Source organism: Peromyscus maniculatus, chromosome 2 (genome assembly GCF_049852395.1).
Source record: "Peromyscus maniculatus bairdii isolate BWxNUB_F1_BW_parent chromosome 2, HU_Pman_BW_mat_3.1, whole genome shotgun sequence".
Taxonomy (NCBI): Eukaryota; Metazoa; Chordata; class Mammalia; order Rodentia; family Cricetidae; genus Peromyscus; species Peromyscus maniculatus.
In genome coordinates this window covers 153,017,347-153,029,749 of record NC_134853.1, presented here as the reverse complement: position 1 = coordinate 153,029,749, position 12,403 = coordinate 153,017,347, and positions in this window count along the sequence as shown.

The following is a 12,403-nucleotide window of genomic DNA, read 5'->3' as shown; positions in this document are numbered from 1 at the left end:
TTAACTCCGGTCCCAAGGAGATCTGACGCCCTCTTCTGGTCTCTTCGGGTACTGCATGCAAGTGATCCGCAGACAAAACACTTGTACACATAAAACCAAGTCCAGTTCCAGGCTAGCCAGGGCTACATGGTGAGACTTAGTCTCAGAAATAATATCAACAGGTTTTGTTTTTTTATAAATAAAGTGTTTGGGAGAATTTTTCTTAGAAATCTGAGCGTCAAGTTGCAGGGACTGTGAATGATTTTGGCCGTGGAACCAGATCCAGTCCACCAGAAGTATCCCCGAAGGTCCGGGGGGCCAAAGGCACAGGAAGCCATTTCCTCTAGAAGTAGGGTTCCCACCTTGCTGGGTGTGCTGGCCCTTCGTGCACATTCGTCCCCAGCCCCTCGTTTACACAAATGGCTAAATTCCCTTTAGCGTTGGGAGCTCTCTAGGCCTCTGCTCTTCGCGTGTACACAACCACACACTCCCTCCCCCTCTGAGCGGTCCCCTCCACCCCCGATGTTTAACTTCCTGCCTGCTTCTGGTCTTTGGTTACAGACAGTATTACACTGGCTGACCTTTCACCTACATCGTTTTGCTTAAACCAGGCGGTCTGTAGGGCAAAGTCCTAGAAGCAGAAGTGTTGAGTCAAATGATTTGGGGAGCCGCGGCGTCGAGCAGAGAACCTGGCCTCAAAACTTCCAGAGATGCCAGCTGGCCCTGTTCGGACAGATCTTTCCCCTTTAGATTGTGAGTGAGGCTGGATCTGCACCAAAACACAGGGAAGAAGGGTCTGGAAAGATGGCGCAGCAATTAAGTAAGGGCTTGGTACCCACGAGGACAGAAGAAAGCGTTGGGTCCCTGGGAAACAGTTACAAATGGATGTGAGCCACCATGTGGGTGCAGAGAATCAACCTGAATTCTTTGCAGGAGCAGCAAGTGCTCTTAACCACTGAGCCCTCTCCCCAGATGCATCGTTTCTTTCTGTCTCTGTCTATCTCTGTCCCTCTTTCTTTCTTTTGAAACATGGTATAGCTTGGAACTCACTCTGTAGACCAGGCTGGCCTTGAACTCACAGAGGTCCGCCTGCCTCTGCCTCCTGAGTGCTGGGACTGAAGTGTGTGTCACCATGTCCTGCCGAAGCTTTGTTCCTTATTTTTCGGTGTGTGTGTAAATGCACGTGCAGTTGCTCCAGAAGGCCAGCCTCTTCTAATCTAGTTAAACTAATTTCCTAGAGCTGGAGTTAGGAGGATTCATGAGGCCTTTAGCCCCCTAACATGGGATCTAAGAACTGAAGTCAGGTCCTCTGCAGGAGCAGTAAGGGCTCTTAACCCTGGAGCCGTCTCTCCAGCCCCCAAGGACAAGCTGGGCTGTAAAGCAGCAGCCCTCACCTGCTGTGGGTCTAACTGCATTCTCTTTCCATGTCTCCCCTCTGAGCCCAGGGAAGATTAAAGAGTGAAAACATAGAAATGTATTAACATGAAAGCAGGGGAATAGGTGGGGCGGTGGTGGCACACACCTTTAATCCCAGCACTCAGGAAGCAGGGGCAGGTGCATCTCTGTGAGTTCGAGGCCAGCCTGGTCTACAGAGTGAGTTCCAGGTCAGGCTCCAAAGCTACACAGAGAAACCCTGTCTCAAAAAAAAAAAAATGATAATAAAAATAAAAATGGGAATAGCAGTGGTGGCGCACACCTTTAATTCCAGCACTCAGGAGGCAGAGGCAGGCGGATCTCTAAGTTCAAAGCCAGCCTGGTCTACAGATTGAGTTCCTGAATGGCCAGGGCTACACAGAGAAACCCTGTCTCAAAAAAACCTCAAAAATAATAAATAAACAAACAGACAAATAAATAAATGATAAAAAATAAATGAGGACAGAAATGAACTTCCTCAATAATTCCTGAAGTTTGACTCAAGAGACACATGTTTGCTCACAACTAAAATCTACCCGGGTGTGGTTCCGAGCTTTGGTCTTGTTTTCCAGATAGGCAAGAGGATTTGAGGGTGTAGATGGAAGTTGTCTGGTCTTCATATGATCCAGGGAATCTTTCTCATTGTGTGTGTCAGGAGCAAGGGGAGTTAGGAAGACCCGGATGCTAAGCCAGCTTTTTGTTGTTGTTGTTGTTGTTGTTGTTGTTTTGAGACAAGGTTTCTCTGTGAAACAGTCCTGGCTGTGTGCCTCTGTCTCCCAAGTGCTGGGATTAAAGGCATGAGCCACCACTGCCTCTAAGTTGGATTTTAAAGGTCTTTAATCACCTTTATATTGATTTTGAAAGCAACTGTCTTTGGAGAGGCACTGTTCTCTCCGCTGTGACACACATCACAGGTCCTAGTTGGTTGGTCAGACCAAGTTGCACAGTCTCGCTCACTTCTAAAGGAGAGGAAGTATAGAGTGCGGAGAAGGAGACATGAGCAGCCATGACTTAGTGACCAGCACTCAGAAACAGCCAGACTCGGCCAGGCTCCCTCTCCTACCTCGAAAAGGCCTCAGAGGGGAGGTTCATGGCCAGGCAAGCATCCTGCCTCTCAACTGCAAACCCAACCCTAAACAAACAGAATCCTTCCCAGACTCAATGCCAGGTTTCCTGAGGCCTCTGGGAGTTTTTGTCAGGCACTGGGCTCTGAATTCCCTCCGTTTTCCTGTTTAGAAGAGAGGCCCAGGATCTTTCACAGACGGCAAAGTCTGGGAGGATCCTTTGACCAGAGGCAGCTCACGGCTGAGGAAACAGGGCCCAGAATACAGACGGCCTGGCCAGCACCTAGGCAACTTGGTGGTAGTCTCACCAGTACGCAGTACAGACTGTCTTCTCTTGGGGACCACCAAGGAACCCACTGAATGAACAGGATTTGGCTTGGTGCAGGCAGTAGTCCCTTGCTTGGTTCCTAGAGCCCCTGGGACTCTCCTGGGACCCTCAGGCCTGGGGTGGGATGGTCTCGAACCCTTCCGTAAATCTTCTAGGCATGGGAAGTGGGTCCTCCTTACTGTTTTCCTCTCTCTAAAGCTTTGCCTGTTTTGGCTGGAATAGCTGGGGCAGTGGGGGATTGTCTCACACACACACACACACACACACACACACACACACACACACACACACATACACACACACACATTTCCTCCTCCTAGCTTTATTGGAACAGCTTCTCACTCTGTAGGAGTGCTGGTAGTTTAATACTGCTTTTATTGACCAAGATGGCCATGAATTTACCACGATCCTCCTGCCTCTGTCTCCTGTGTTAAGTTTACAGTTGTGGGTCACCTACCACACCACCAATGCCTGGCTTCCTTCCACTGACGGAGTGACATTGCCCAATTCCCCGGGTTCTTCTGTCACTTACTATTATATATTTATAAGCAGGGTTTCAAGTAGCCCAGGCTGGCCTGGAATGCCCTGTGTAGCTAAGAATGACCATGTGCATCTGGTCCGCCGGAGGCCAAACACCCAAGTGCTGTGGTTGCCGATATGAGCCTGTTGCTCATCCTGGCGTGACCAGCTTCATCATTTCCATACCTTGCTTCCCAAGGCAGTTTTGTAAGGAGGAAAAAGCAAGATGTAGAAAAAGGCTTTCGTTTGACCTGTAATTGGTCCTCACTGCCTCTGGATCAAACCAACCCGAAGACTGATCCCGTGTGCTTACCATCCCTCAGCCTCTGCATTTATATCCATCTGCCATAGGAGAACCTTGCTTGGGCATGGCGCTTTTGAAGATGAATAGCCTCGGCACATAATCACCTTTCTTCTGAAGGTTCTGCTGGCCAGCGTCTGGAAGCTGAAGACAAGAATCAAGGGAGGTGGGGACAACTTGTCGCTTCAGGCCAAGCTGACACAGCCAGAAGCCCAGGCACTTTCCTCCCACAGATACTGATGGAAAACCTCCCTCACAGTTCCAGGGACACTGGTGCTCACAGGATGGGCACAGTCTCCATATTATAATTTGTGGGCTGGGGCACAGGGGTCTACATCAATACCATGAAGGCAGTGTAGGAAATAGGGAGAAGCCGGGCTGTGGTGTGCACGCCTTTGATGCCAGCACTTGGGAGGCAGGTGGATCTCTGAATTCAAGGCAAGCCTGGTCTATAGAGTGAGTTCCAAGACAGCCAGGGAGAGAGAGAGAGAGAGAGAGAGAGAGAGAGAGAGAGAGAGAGAGAGAGAGAGAGAGAGAGAGAGAGAGAGATATGCTGGGGGCAGGAGTGGCCATTTTTGAAGGCTCACCTCTCTCCACCATGAACACCAGAACACACTGTTCCCACCACAGCTTATGAATGGCTGTGCTCTTTGCACACATTAAGTGGTATCTCTGATCCTCCTTGGAAACCATAAGTCAGCGTTTTGTTTTTTTTTACCTCCCAGCCCCCACCCCTGTCCACACAGATGGGTGACAGCCAGCAGAACTGGTTAGTATTCGAACCCGAGTCTGCCTGTCCTCAAAGCCCTTCTTGTCTTTCATCGTTCACATCCAGGATCCTCCTGCCTAGGCTGTTCTTCAGCCTCAAGGTCAGCGCAATGCCATCATCACCAGTAAATATTTAAGCACCTAGTTATGGGGATACAGGTCACCCCAGGTCTCACCCAGATGGCCTGGAGGGCTGGACAAAGGGCACAAGCAGACAAGATATGATTGTTCAGGCAAGGTCTGAACTGAGGCCAGGATATAATGGTCCAGAAAATAACCCCAGGAGCAAAATCAGGTCATCTGCCACCCAGAGGCCAAGAGTCGGGACACGAATCAGGTTCACACTGTAGAATGGACCCCCCTCAGGCCAGTTGTAGATGTTTCAGGTCTAATAAAAAGGGGACCAACCTGGGCACCCCACTCTGCTTTTGTTTTATCAGTGGGGTCTCATGTAGCCCAGGATGGCCTTGAACCATGTACCAAAGGATGACCTTGAACTTCTGATCCTCCTGCCTCCACTTCCTGGGTGCTTGGATTATAGGCATGGATTTTTTTATGCTGCAACTCAATTCCTAGCACCTGTGTGTTAGGCAAGCATTCCAGCACTGAGGCTGTACCTCAACCCCACCCAGGATTAAAAACAACAATAACAACAACAACAATAATAATAATAATTTTTTTCTTTTCTTTTTGGTTTTTTAAGACATAGTTTCCCTTGCTGTCCTGGAACTCACTATGCAGACCAGGCTGGCCTCAAACTCACAGAGATCCTCCTGCCTCTGCCTCCCGAATGCTGGGATTAAAAGTGTGTGCCACCACCCCCCGGCGACCCCTCAAGTTTTTAAATGTAGCAGTGTGTGGAAGGTACAGGGTGCAGGGAGGAGGGACAGGCAGCGTTTGATGTCTAAGGAGCAATGGTGTAGCCTTGGGTTCTAAGGCAGAGAACTTGAGGGCTCTGGGCTGGTGTACAGTAGGCACATGGAAAATGGTAGGTAGAGTGCAGGACAGAGAAACATGGAAAACAGAGACCCTCTGGCCCAGGCAGGACCATGGTTTTGATCTGTTTGTGTTCGCTTTCGTTGTGAAAGTGGGTGACTTGCTGTTCCTCTGGGCCTCAGTTTCTTATAAGGAGCCAACTTCTGAACATTTGTGTTTGAACCCACAGGTCAGCACTGGCCTCGACCTCGGCCAGAGAAGCTTCTCTCTGAAGTGGGCAGCAGTTAGTGCAGAGACTCACAAGCCATCAGTGTTGAGAATAAGTTACAAATGAGTGCTCAGTCACACACGGGACATCACCACCACAGCCTCCACCAAGGCTCAGGGGTGGAGAGAGCCCGAAGCTGGGGAGGGGTGCCATGAGATGCCAAGGTCTCCTGGACACGGCGTGGCTGTTGTACTCACGATCTCGCTGCAGCTGTGGTTATCTGGACAAGATTAATTCAACATGGTCAGCAGTCCAGCAGGATTCAGTGGACTCTATGAGTCATTGTATCTTTAAGGGGGAAGGGCGCGGAGGGCAGGCAGATCTCTGTGAGTTCTAGACCAGGGCTCCACAGTGAGGTCCTGTCTGGGGAGAGAAAGAGAATATGAAGGAGGACATGATGGAGGGGGTAAGAGAGCAGGCTGGCATGGATATAATCAAAATACATTATTTATATGTATGAAACTGTCAAGGAATAGTTCCTTGCTTTGTCTTAAAGGAACAGATTGCATTTGGTGGCCTCAGACCCTTCAAGGTCCTCCTTGGGTCCTAACTAGATAGGCTGGACCCTCCAGTACAATAAGCCCAGTTGGAGGTCCACAGGTCTGCAGACTCCACCCACTCTCCAAGCCTGGCAGTGCGGAGGTGCAGAAGTAGTCATCGGTGAGCATCCCCGCGTGACCCAGCCATCTCCTCACTCTGCAGCAGGACACAGTGTGGCAATGGAAATTTCCACTCCGCCCCTCCAGCCCGGCAGGGAAATGAGGCTGTCCTTTCAGCTTCCAAGTGGAAATTTCCACCCACAGAGACACAGGCACAGATATGTGTACTGAGAGAAGGGAGGAGGATGGGGGGGGGCGGCTGGAGGGGGGGGGGAGAGAAAGGGAGAGGAGGAAGAGAGGGTGAGCTGGCAGGAGATCCAGAGTCAAGGAGCTAAAGACAGACGGGGATCATCACAGTGAGAGGAGGTGTGGGACTGTTTCTGGTCCCTGGCTATATGGAGGATAGTCAGGGGTCCAGGTATCTCCCTTCTAGAAACATTGAGTGCCTCACCTGCTACATATTGGAGCCTGTTCCAGTTACCGGGGACATGGTTGCTAACAGGATAGACATCTCTACCTTCCTGGAGGACATCACAGGGAGAGGATTACTTAATTTCCTCACTGCCGCAACAAAAATCCTGACAAAAAAAGGATGCTTATGGAAGGCAGCATCTGTTTGACTTGCAGTTTCGGGGGTACAGCACATCACGGCAGCAAAGGCGTGGAGGCAGGAGCAGCTGGCCACAGTGCTCCAGTCAAGTAGCAGGAAGTAGCTGGGCATGGCTGTGCACCCTTTTAATCCCAGCACTCGGGAGGCAGAGGCAGCAGATCTCTGAGTTCGAGGCCAGCCTGGTCTACAGAGTGAGTCCAGGACAGCCAGGGCTCCACAGAGAAATTCTTGCCTCAAAAAAAGTAAAAAAAAAAAAAAAAAAAAAAAAAAACAGAAAGAAAGAAAGAAAAAGAAAAATAAGGAGGAGAGAGAAGAAGAAGAAGAAGAAGAAGAAGAAGAAGAAGAAGAAGAAGAAGAAGAAGAAGAAGAAGAAGAAGAAGAAGAAGAAGAAGAAGAAGAAGACAATAAAGCAATGACTTTGCTTAGTCTGGACCAGCCAGTAGAATAGTACAGTTTATTTATTTATTTTTTCTGAGTCCCACCCCACAGTCCACATTTAAAGTCCATATTTAATTCCTTGTAGATACATCTAGAGATTTACCTGCTCAGCAATTCTGGATCCTGCCAAGTGATGGTCAATATTAACCATTGAGGAGCAGGGATCCACATAAATACCGTGAAAGAAATCAAGGCAAGGTAGGAGACAGGAACGATGCTGAGGTCAGCAGTGGCTGTTTTTAAAGAAAGTCACGTGTGTGATTAGCAAGGGTGCAAAGGGTGTATGATAGCAGGCAAAGGCCCTGAGGCAGGGGTGAGCCTCGGAGGAAGACCTTGCCGCGCTGGGAGCCTGCTGGCCGCGCTAGGGATTGGATTTCCTGTTTAGTGCCATGGAGCCCCCATGGAAGGTGTTTTTAGCAGAGGAGTGACATTATCTTTACAGACTTCTCAAAGGCTTCTTCCTTTCCTGTGAGGCCACCGTGTGTCAGTCAGTTGGGAAGGAACTCCTGGGAGATCGGTGGCCACAACCCTTAGAGACACGTGTGCGGTCACTGGAGGTCCCTGCTCACCCTCCTCTGGCTATTAATCGGCCTCTGACAAAATGGGGGAAAACAGCAGGGACCTTCCAACCCAAGTCCCCAGCCCTAAAGAGCATCCCTCATCATCGTCATAGTCCTGGCAAGGTGGGAGCCTGGCAACATCATGTTGGCAGATGGTAGGTCTCAGGTGACGATATCACCCTGCAGGACCAAGCTGGGCATGGCTCCGAAACACACCACATGTCCCCTCACCTCCTCAGCCCTGCTTGGGGCAGCTGTGGGAGGGCCGAATGTTCTTTGTCTTCGCAGGGCTAGGGTAGGACCCAGAGTCCCCCACACCCCAACCCGGAAGCTCCTCCTAACAGAACCTCCTGAGCTACCTCTCAAGCCATGCCAGCCAAGTCCAGAAGCAAACTGGGGAGTGACCCTCATGTGTGGGCACCAGGTGGGTGGCACCTCCAGGGAGGCACCAGCAATGGTGGTGGTATGGACAGATGCAGTGGGGGTGGGTGCCACCCTGGCCTGGTACGTGCCGGAGCTGGGTCATCCCCTGTGGGTTGGATTCTGGTGGAGCTTTAGGAAGCAGATCAAAATTCCTGGAGGCAGCGTGAAGCCTGGGTGTACAGTGGTGTAAGGTGCTGAATTGTGTTGGTCAGCACAGGACTTCTGGTCAACAGATTCCCAAGTGTCTCTCATGCCCTGCGCTAACCACTGGTATACCCGACCCACGTCACCATGTTCCATAACCAGCTTTGCCCATGTCACATCAGAGATGAGCATGGCAATTGCTTTGATTTTGATGGAACCCTGGGGTGGAGGACTTGGCTTTTTAGGATCTCAAGACTGCCCATGGGGCATATCCTGTCAGGGCAAGGGCGGAACCAGGGGGCTCCTGTGGAGACTGTGGCAGCAACCGTGGTAGCCACAGTGAGGGCCAGGCCGGGAGTGGAGGAGGAAGAGGTAAGGGAAGCACCTGGATGGTTTGTCTTCACTGTCAGTTCATTTAACTGCCCTTCTGCCCTGTAGGACACATGCCTGGCACTTCATAATCACCACGGCTGACTGGCATTCATTCCACTGACTGACTGGTTTTTACAGAGTACCCAGACAGCTCCAACCGGGCCACACCTGCTCCCATCCACCGTGGTTCTCAGAGCCTACCCAACCACGTCATAGGTGCTGCTTATGACATCCCCAGCCTCACATCTCCCTGCCTCCCTCCATCCATAGCCCAGACACACACACACACACACACACACACACACACACACATGCACGCACGCACGCACGCACGCACGCACGCACGCGTACACACTGCCATGTCTCTTCAGTTGGCCCTTCTATACGTACCTTCCAATGTCAGGAACACTCTTTGCTACTTTCATATGAATGCACAGGTATCCCTGTACATTCTGTACAGGTACACAAGTGCCTGAGGAGACCAGAGGGCAACCTTGGGTACCATTCCTCAGGTATTACCCACTTAAAAAAATCTCTTCAAGTTTGTATGTGTATGCGTCTTTGTGCATGGATCTACACCATGTGTGTACGGGCGCCATGGAAAACAGAAGACTTACATGTAGCATCACATGGAACTGGAGCTACAAGCAGTTGTAAGCCACCCTATTAGGTGCTGGGAACTCGACCTAGGTCCTCCCCAAGGGCAGCAAGTGCTCTTACCTACTGGGCCATCTTCCCAGCCCCAGGCTCTTTGTTGGTTGGTTGGTGGTTTGTTTGTTTTAACAGTTTCTCATTGGCCTGGCACTCACTAAGCAGGCCACCCTAGTCGACACTGAGCATCCACGATCCCCTGCCTTCACCTCCCCAGCTCCGGAAGTATGAGCACAAACAGCACCACACCTTTTTCACGTGGGGTCTGAGATTGGAATTCACGTTTGCGAAGCAAGAACCTCGCTAACTGAGTAATCTCCTTAACACTTTTTCTGCTAAATGTGCTCAAGCCCCGCTTCTCCCGTGGGGCTCAGCTGCTGCTTTCTCCAGGAAGCTCGCCCGTTGGTTGCACATTTCTGTTCCGGTATCAGTCCCACCAATGACCCCAGCAGCACCTGTCATACCACGAGGTTTGTCCACTATCTGCAACCTAATGGATCATGTGGCCTTGTTCTGAGACGTGTCCCACATTCCTATCCCCCAGCGTGCAGTGAACTTCTTGGAAAGCACACACACGGGTGAAGGGCGCAGGACCCTTGGTGCCTGACCACAAAGGGTGGACGACAGGAGCAGCCTGTGTCTAGAGCAAGGAGAGCGGGAGAATCAGGAAACAGCTTGCTGCATATGAACAGAAGAGGCCCAGGAGAGGTGGCAGGCGGAGGGATTGTAGCTTCTGGAATCAAACACTCTGGGTTTGAACCTAGCACAGCCATTATTAGCCACACGACGGACCTTCTCCATCTTGCTATAGAATGGGGGCAAGTCACCTCCCTCAGAGAGAATGTGACCCGGTATTTGGCTCATACAGAACATCGTGAGAAATGCTGGTTATCCGGGTTGCTTAAGGTCGTGTGTGGGTGAGGACTGTGAGAGCAGATGTGCCCCACCTCACCTGGAACATCAAACTCTGGCACCTAAGGAACCTCTCAAAGATCCCTGGTCCTGAGGAATCCAGAAATCAGGCCTCTCTTCCAGATTCCACCAGAGGGCGCACTTCTTAAGGTTGGAGTTCGGTCTGTTGTAATCATTTGCTAATTTTTCTCAACCCCTACATAGCTCTGCAAATATTTTTTTTTTCATTTGGTTTTGGGGATTGAATCAAGGCCTCGTGCATTTTAAGCACATACTCGAACACCACACTAGCCTTGAATATTTTTAATGACTGAACAGATAACTTGGACAGGTAGGGAGCTCCTACGCCGCCCCCCCCCCCCCAAAGCTGAGGACTGAACCCAGGGCCTTGCGCTTGCTAGGCAAGCGCTCTACCACTGAGCTAAATCCCCAATCCCTCCCCCCCCCTTTTTTTAATTGTCTACATGGTACATGATATGTGTTCATGCGGGTGTGGTCATGTGTGTGTTTAGGTGTGCATGCATGTGAGTGCACATTCAAGTGGAGGACAGGGGTTGACACTGGGTGTATTCAATTGCTCTCCATATTATTATTATTAGTAGTAGTATTTATACTTATTAGAGTCAGAGTCTCACTATGTAGCCCTGGCTTTCCTGAAACACACTGTGGACAAGGCTGGCCTTGAACTCACAGAGATTCTCCTGCCTCTGCTTCCTGAGTGCTTAAAGGCTTTGCACCATCATGCCCATCCCACCTAATACTTTTGATATAAATTCTTTCACTAAACCCAGCTTATTAGCCAGGCGGTGGCACACACCTTTAGTCCCAGCACTCAGGAGGCAGAGGCAAGCCATCTCTTGAGTTTGAGGCCAGCCTGGTCTACAGAGTGAGTTCCAGGACAGCCAGGGCTACACAGAGAAACCCTGTCTCAAAAAGCCAAAAAACAAACAAACAAACAAACAAACAAAACACCACCAGCGCCACCACCACAAATAAAACCCCAGCTCCTCAACTGGCTATCCTGACCAGCCAGAGAGCTCCAGGGGCCACCTGTCTTCCCCTCCCCCTTTACCAGTTGTGGGGCTGCACCGTGCCTGGCTTTTAAATGTGGGTGCTGGGCTCAAACTTGGGTTCCCACGCTTGTATGGCAGGCCCTTCACTGCCTTGCTACCAGACCATCCCAGTTCTAGCACCTCAGAATCTCTCCTCCACATGTCCAACTCAGCATGAATCTATTAACACTGACCACTCAGGAGGGACAGGTCCCCCCCAAGCTAAATAGGTAACCGGTGGATTAACTTGGCTCCTGCAACAGAACCTGGCTGGTGAGTCCTAGGTGATAGCTAAATAATATCACCAAGGCCTTAGGTCTTCTCTGTCCCCAGCTCCAGTCACCTTTATCATGGAACTTTTACCTTCTTGATGACCAGATGGCTGGGGCACTCCAGACGTTATATATCTCTGTTCCAGGCAGGGCATGAGGATGGCAGAAAAGGGGGGAGGTGTGAGCTGGGGCTAGACCAGTGCTTAGGAAAAGCCACGCAGGCCTGTTATGAGGAGAGAATGGATCCCAGAGAGGCAGCTGGCAAGGCCACCATGATGGCCAAATGGAACCCTGCTTCTCTCCCCAGCAAGCTCCTCACTGGCTCCTGGCTGGGGTTTGTCGGTGGGATTTCTGCAGCAAGGGTCTCCTGTCATCCAGTCTGACCTTAAACTGGGTAAGCAGTAGCCAAGGGTGACTCTGCTCTTTGGACCCTCCTTCCTGCACTTCCTAAGCACTGAGATTACAGGGGTGTGCCGCAGCCAGTTCATGCAAGGCTGAGGACTGAATCTACCAATTAGACCATCGTTCCTCTCCAGGCTTCTTCATTGCAATAGCAGCACCTCCTTCCACTCACTTATCTCCCCCGGAATAAAGCCCAGGGCCATCCCCGGCCCCATAGCCACCTCTAACCTTGGCATCCTGTCAGCTCAGCCTTAACCTAGATCTGTCTCCCTCCCGTGTTGTCCAGGCTGCCCTCCCCCTCTCTCCCCTCCCCCTCCTCTCTCCTGTCCCCTACCATCTGTTCCCCTCTCAGTGGCAAGATCCTTTGTATGGTCACATCATTCGCCTTTGAC